Source organism: Gobio gobio (assembly GCF_949357685.1).
Source record: "Gobio gobio genome assembly, chromosome: 6".
NCBI lineage: Eukaryota > Metazoa > Chordata > Actinopteri > Cypriniformes > Gobionidae > Gobio > Gobio gobio.
In genome coordinates, this window is record NC_137102.1 from 1,249,850 (window position 1) to 1,256,659 (window position 6,810).

General features: G+C 37.9%; 1 gene segment (V, D, J or C); it reads left to right on the top strand.

Annotated features, from left to right (window-relative positions):
• Window positions 1-5,969: 5,969 nt before the first annotated feature.
• LOC307127929 (T cell receptor alpha variable 18-like) lies at window positions 5,970-6,596 on the top strand. The segment is given in 2 exons: window positions 5,970-6,009; window positions 6,280-6,596.
• Window positions 6,597-6,810: the final 214 nt, after the last annotated feature.

Here is a 6,810-nt window from a genome sequence, read left to right on the forward strand (position 1 = left end):
CCTGGGGCACACCCCTTTGTTGAATCAACAGATTAGATTTACTTCCATGAAGGAAGACACATTGTTTTCTGTTGTGGAGATATGAACTAAACCACAGTATTGCATTTTTAGATAGGCCTAAAGCATAGAGTTTATCGAGAAGTAAGTAATGATCAACAAGGTCAAATGCTTTAGTCAAGTCAATAAATATTGCACCTGTAAATTCACCATTATCTGCAGCAGAGAACACATCATTGGTGAATTTAAGGAGTGCAGTAGATGTAGAGTGGTTGGACCTAAAGCCCGATTGAAATGGTGATAAGATATTGTTAGTACTAAGAAAAAGTGAGAGTTGATTATAGATTAATTTTTCAAACACTTTAGCAATAGAGCATATACTGTAATAGATATGGGTCTGTAATTGTTAAGATCTAATACATCTCCTCCTTTATGTATTGGAGTGATGCGTGCACATTTCCAAAATGGCTGGTAACTCACATGAAGTCAGGGAGAGATTAAATAAATCAGTAAGAGGATACATAAGTATATGGGATGCTAGTTTGATAAACCTATTTTCTAAATCATCAAGTCCAGCACCACTGTTAACTTTTAATTCATTAATAACATTTTGAACTTCCTCTGGTTGAATTTTCCTAAAATGAAAAGAACTGTGACTGGGCGAAGTATTATTTAAAAAACCATTACACGGATCAGGCTCAGGTATTAAGGTAGAACAAACAGAAGAGAAATGGTGATTGAATGCTTGAGCAATAGCTAGAGAGTCATGTAGAAGTGTGTTAGCAACTCGTATTTGATTAATATGATGTTTATCTGGTGTATTGGTAATATTTTTTATTTTTTTCCAGAATTGTTTTGGATTCTTAAAATCATTACTGAGGCTATCCTTATAGTTTTATAGACCAAGAGTTTTAGTCTTGGTCATATTTCTCAGCTGCCTGTATACTTCCCAATCTACATTAGCCCTTGTACGGCGGAATATTGACCATGCTTTATCCCTCTCCCTGAAGAGCCTAATTAGTTCCGAGTCAATCCAAGGGAGATGTTTACCCTTAACCCTAAGTGTTTTCCAGGGAGCATGTTTGTCCAAAACATCCATAAACTCTTTATAAAAGAAATCCCAAGCATCTTGTACATTAGGTATGAGTTGGTATCTGTGCCAATTTATAGCGATCAAATCATTGATAAATAAATCTGAATTCAGTTTCTTATATTGTCTGATTTTGATAAGTCTTGGTGGTAATTTAGGTAATTTGATTTTCCATACACAATAGACTATTGAGTGATCACTAAGGCAGTCTCACATGACACCTACCCTTAGGAATCTATCTGGGTGTGAAACGAGTATCCAGTCAAGCAGTGATTGAGATGTAGGAGTGGTACGAGTAGGCTCCTTAATTAGCTGTGTGATATTTAAACCGCTAAGTAGATTTTTTACTTTATCAGAAGACTTATCTAACCAGTTTTTATTGAAATCTCCAAGCAGGATAATTTCGTTTTTTCAGGAGATGGAGTTAATAGTGGATATCAAATGATCAAAAGTTTCAGCTGGCGAAAGGGGGGGGTCTATATATGCTCCCGATAATTAAACTCTTATTTTCGTGAAAAATTATCTTAACAAAAACACATTCAAAATATAGAGGCATGACTGCGGGTATGGTTAACTCAGATATGAACTCAGAGGAAACATATATAGCCACACCTCCACCCCTGGAACTCCTATCAGATCTATATAGGGTATAATTTGGAAGATTAATTTCAGTATCGGCTATATTACTATTAAGCCATGTTTCAGACAGAGTAATGATGTTAGGTTTATATAATACAACCCATGCACGAAGTAGGTCAATTTTAGGGATAAGACTCCTAATATTCAAATGCACAATTTTTATTCCTTTAGCATCATTCATTCAGAACACAAATACTAGTAATGTTACTACTGTCATTGCTCAAAAGTAAATTGAAAGGTAATTGAATCCAGAAAGATAATACAAAATTATAGTGGTTGCAAGATCCATTTGATACAATAAAACAAAAACACACGTCACCTAAACCCACAAACAAAAACAAAAACAAAAAAACACAAAACAAAAACAAAAAAAACACCCTTCAAGAAAGACCCAGCAACCCCAGACACCATGTTCCAGAGTATTTCTGTGAGTGAACAAAACTATGTGAATAAAGAACATATATTAAACTCAAGGCTCAGTCTGCATTAATATGATATAATGGAATGTGTAGTTCAGAGAGAAGCAAAAAAAAAAAAAAAAAAAAAAAACACTGACGCAGTCAACTTGCGACTGCAGGATAACAACAAGAACAACAACAACTGAAGGCAATCCCCCGTTGCATCAAACTATAACACAAAAAGAGTATCAATAATAACTCAGGAGACTGTGCAGTCGCGTTGTCACCATAGACTGTAAAAAATAGGTTGTCACATATTGTGAGGAGAAAGAGAGAGAGAGAAAAAAAAATTAAAAATCTAGCAACAGGATGTAAACAAACAACAACTGAAAGCAAACTGAAGCATCTAACATCATCTAGCTGACACAAAAAGAGTGTCAACAACATTTCAAGAAACTTTACAGTCGCTTATTATGAAGCGGGAGAAAAAAAAAGGAAAAAAAATGCTGCGACAGCCGGATGTAAACAGACCAAAAGCAGTCACCATTTACATCTAAGGACATCTAACTAAAACACAAGGAGAGTGTCAACAACACCTCAAGAAACTTTACAGTCTCGTTGTCGCATATTATAAAGAGAGAGAGAGAAAAAAAGAAAGAAAAAAAAGAAACAAAAGACACTTTTTTTTTTATTTGCTGCTCTGCAGAAACTGCTGACATGCTCGAGTGCAATATCTAGATCATTGGCATTGGCCTCACCTCTTCAGGTAACTTATGGAGAAGTAGAAGTGGACAAGAAGACAGCTTCAGCGTTTTTGTGGCAGCTGAAACGCTGTTGTTTGCCATCAACAATAACACACAGCGTACAGGGATACCGAAGAAAGTACTTCATATTGAGTTCACGGAGCTTACGTTTGACAGGATCAAAGTTCCGGCGTCTCCTCGTCAGATCGGCACTGAAGTCTGGATAGATGAAAATGCGACTCTCGTTATATTCCAACTTCTTTTTCTCCCTAGAAAGGCGAAGGATTTTTACCTTATCCTGGAAGTTAAGCAGTGTGATCATGATTGACCTGGGACTAGCTCTGTCACTCTGTCGGACAGACGGAGAGCGGTGAGCCCTCTCAATGATCGGTGTAGTAGGAAAGTTACTTTGTCCCAGGAGCTCTGTGATCAGTTGAGACATGAAACCGACGATATCACCACCTTCAGCGGACTCATGCACTCCCACGAAACGAAGGTTACAGCGTCGGCTCGTCGGCTCCGGTTCTCCAAGTCATCCGCTTAGTCCAGCAGGTAAGCATTGCTTTTCTCAAGTTGCTGAACCCGAGCCAGAGATTCCTGTAGATTGTCCTCATTAGCTCCTACACGCTGCTCTAGCAGATTAACTTGTTCTCCCAGCGTAGTTAAAGAGTTCTGAATGCTGCTCAGACTACTTTGTATGGGATCCACTTTTGCATCAAAGCGTGTCAGCATATCAGTCTTGATCTGTTGAATGGCATCCCACAACGTTTGTAGTGAGATGTGCTGCTCCTCCATTGTAGCAAAAACGAATATGTCCCAATAAATCTCTTGATAATTCTCTTGACTGTGTAGATCAACTTAGATCAGTGCTTGACTTATTAAATACAAGTCAGACCACAATCATAAGTGTCAGCATAAAGGATCATTTAAAGAGCTACTATGGATAGACAGACTTGTGCTTGAGATACGTTCACTCACGCGGCAGCCATCTTGAAAAAATGATGACTTTAATAATTATTTAATCAACATCATCCTCAATAAACCCGTCTCCAGCATGTTGCCCCCGGTCCCTCGAATATTCTGATCTATTATGACCTCCGAGCTGTAAAGCTGCCAGAATAATAATAATAATACGCTGTTTGTTAATTGGCCAGAGGAGAACTGGCACCCCGACTGAGCCTGGTTTCTCCCAAGGTTTATTTTTCTCCATTGGGTCACCTAATGGGGTTTTGGTTTCCTTGCCACTGTTGCCTCTGGCTTGGCGTGCTCAGTTGGGGACACTAAATTTTTCAACTAAACATCGAAATAAATCTAATTAATAAACTAAATTAACCATTTAAACTAAATTACTGATCGAATTATTGATCTAAAGCCCACAATGTCACTGTATGATAATTGAAATGAACTGATGACATCAGCGTTTTTTCCAGAATGGCTATACAGCTGAATAAAATTATGCTGCATTATTTTCCTGTTTAACACTGTAAAGCTGCTTTGAAACAATCTACATTGTTAAAAGCGCTATATAAATAAAGTTGACTTGACTTGACTTGTTTCAAGGTGTTAAACTTAAAGGTTAATAATAAAATATATCACTCTTATAGCAGATTAAAGGGACAGTTTGCCCAAAAATGAAAATGACCTCATGATTTACTCTCCCTCAAGTCATCTTAGGTGTACATGACTTTCTTCTTTCAGACGAACACAGACGAGTTATATTAATAAATGTCCTGGCTCTTCCCAGCTTTATAATGGCAGTGAATGGCAGCCCAAAATTTGAAGCCCAAAAAAGTGTATCAATCCCTCCGGGGGTTAATCCTGCTGTCCCCTGGACCAGATCTGGTGCTTCCTTTTTAGTGAGGTCAGTCAGCGTTCTGGTGAGGTCCGAATAATTAGGTACAAACCTTCTGTAGTATCTCGCCAGCCCCAGGAACTGCCTCAGCTCCTGTTTGGTCTTGGGTCTGGGGCAGGTTGCCACGGCTGCTGTCTTATAAATCTGGGGATGCACCTGTCCGTGACCCAAGTGGAAACCCAGATTCCTGACCTCCACACGCCCAACCGCACACTTTTTCAGGGGTGAGAACACATCTGCAAATTCCACTTGCAACTTGGCCAAATCAGTGAGCTGTGAGGGTGAGAGGTCATCTCCTCCTGGGGCCAGGGCGAGAGATTGATTTTCAACGTTCGCTTCTAACCTGAGATCTTCCTCTCTGCTCACCGCCATCGCCAGCATCACTGGATGGTAAATCTGATGTACCAGACGATGTTCTACAGCCATGTCCAGAATAAAGAGTAGCCTATCCCTGTCACACAGTACAGTTAGGGTGATATGACTGAACCTGTGATATAAGATTTTGGCCATATACCGATCCAAGTCATTCATCACAGACATCAGTGTCAGTGGCTATAGTTACTGTATTCCAGCCACACCACAAGGTGTCACTGTGGCCTCAACGCTTCGCCCTCACCTACTCTGAGCTCCATTACTATGTCTGAGGTAAACCACACCCTCCTCATTACCCTACGCACAAAGAAATGTACAAATACATTAAGGTTAAAAATAAAGAAATGTAGAAATACAGAAATAAAAAATATTTATTTTTAATTTTGGCAGACTTAGCCTTCCATAGGATTGTGAGATTTACTGAAGTCGATAATTTTGTGACAGATTTTAAAAGTATGTAATTATTTTGTTTTTCCTCACTCAATGCACTTGATCAATAATTTATAAAGATATAAATGAACATACCGTAACAAAATGTGACAGTAGACTGTAATAATATTTACAGGCACAAACCCCAAATATTGAATACTCAAACTCCACTAAACAGCCTCTATTTGGTTTAGCTTTGAATGATTCTTATAGTGAGAGAACCCAAACATAATCCAGTCACAATTGCTGATAAAACTGAACTGGTGGAGGAAAACACTTAATATTCATAAACTGCAGGTACAATCATCATCTCAGGTTTTAATAAGTAAAGACAGAGAAGGCGGTCTACATAAACCACACCCACATGAACACTTCACAACACGCAGACTCACACAATCATTAATTTACTGTTAACCTTCCGTTTATAAAGCCAGTTAAACCTTCTCAACATGGAGAGATGCTTTCTACTGATTCTTATATCCACACCAGGTATAAAACCTTAATCTAAACAGACTTAAATATAATGCACATTAAAATGTTTTGACTATATATATATATATATATATATATATATATATATATATATATATATATATATATATATATATATATATATTATTTTTATTTTTTTAAATATAATTCTATCTTACAATAATGAAACAATTTTTGCTATTGTATTTTTCATTAATAAATGTTAAACACTTGGATTAGTAGACAAGCCGTCTGACCCGTGGTGAAATCTGTCCATTTCTCTTGCAGGGTTTTTGTCTGACAGCATTGGACCAAAAGACACGGAAACTAATGTTAACAGAAATGAAGGAGAGCGTGTGACGCTGATCTGCTCGTATGATGCAAGCAGCGATTACATCTATCTCTACTGGTACAGACAGTATCCTAATAAAGAACCTGAATATTTACTGTTTAAAGGTGCTCGATCATGGAGTAGTGATGAGAATATACCAGACCGTCGGTTTGCATCGACTACATCCCGCTCCTCCACTGAACTCAGTATTAACAGTGTAACTCTGTCAGATTCAGCTCTCTATTATTGTGCTCTGAGAGTTGGAGCCCAGTGACACAAAGTGCCTGAGACGCTTTACAAAAACTCACATTCATTTTTCACTTTGATCTCAAGCCATATCAAACCCACAATCTATAATTCACATAAAATCATTACACCAGTGGAAACACCTGTGTGTGGTTACGGATGGAAATTTAGTTTAAGTAATAAAGGCAAATTAGAGAAAAATAAAAAGAGGAGTTGGCTGAGCAGGAAGCTTGAGTGGGGTT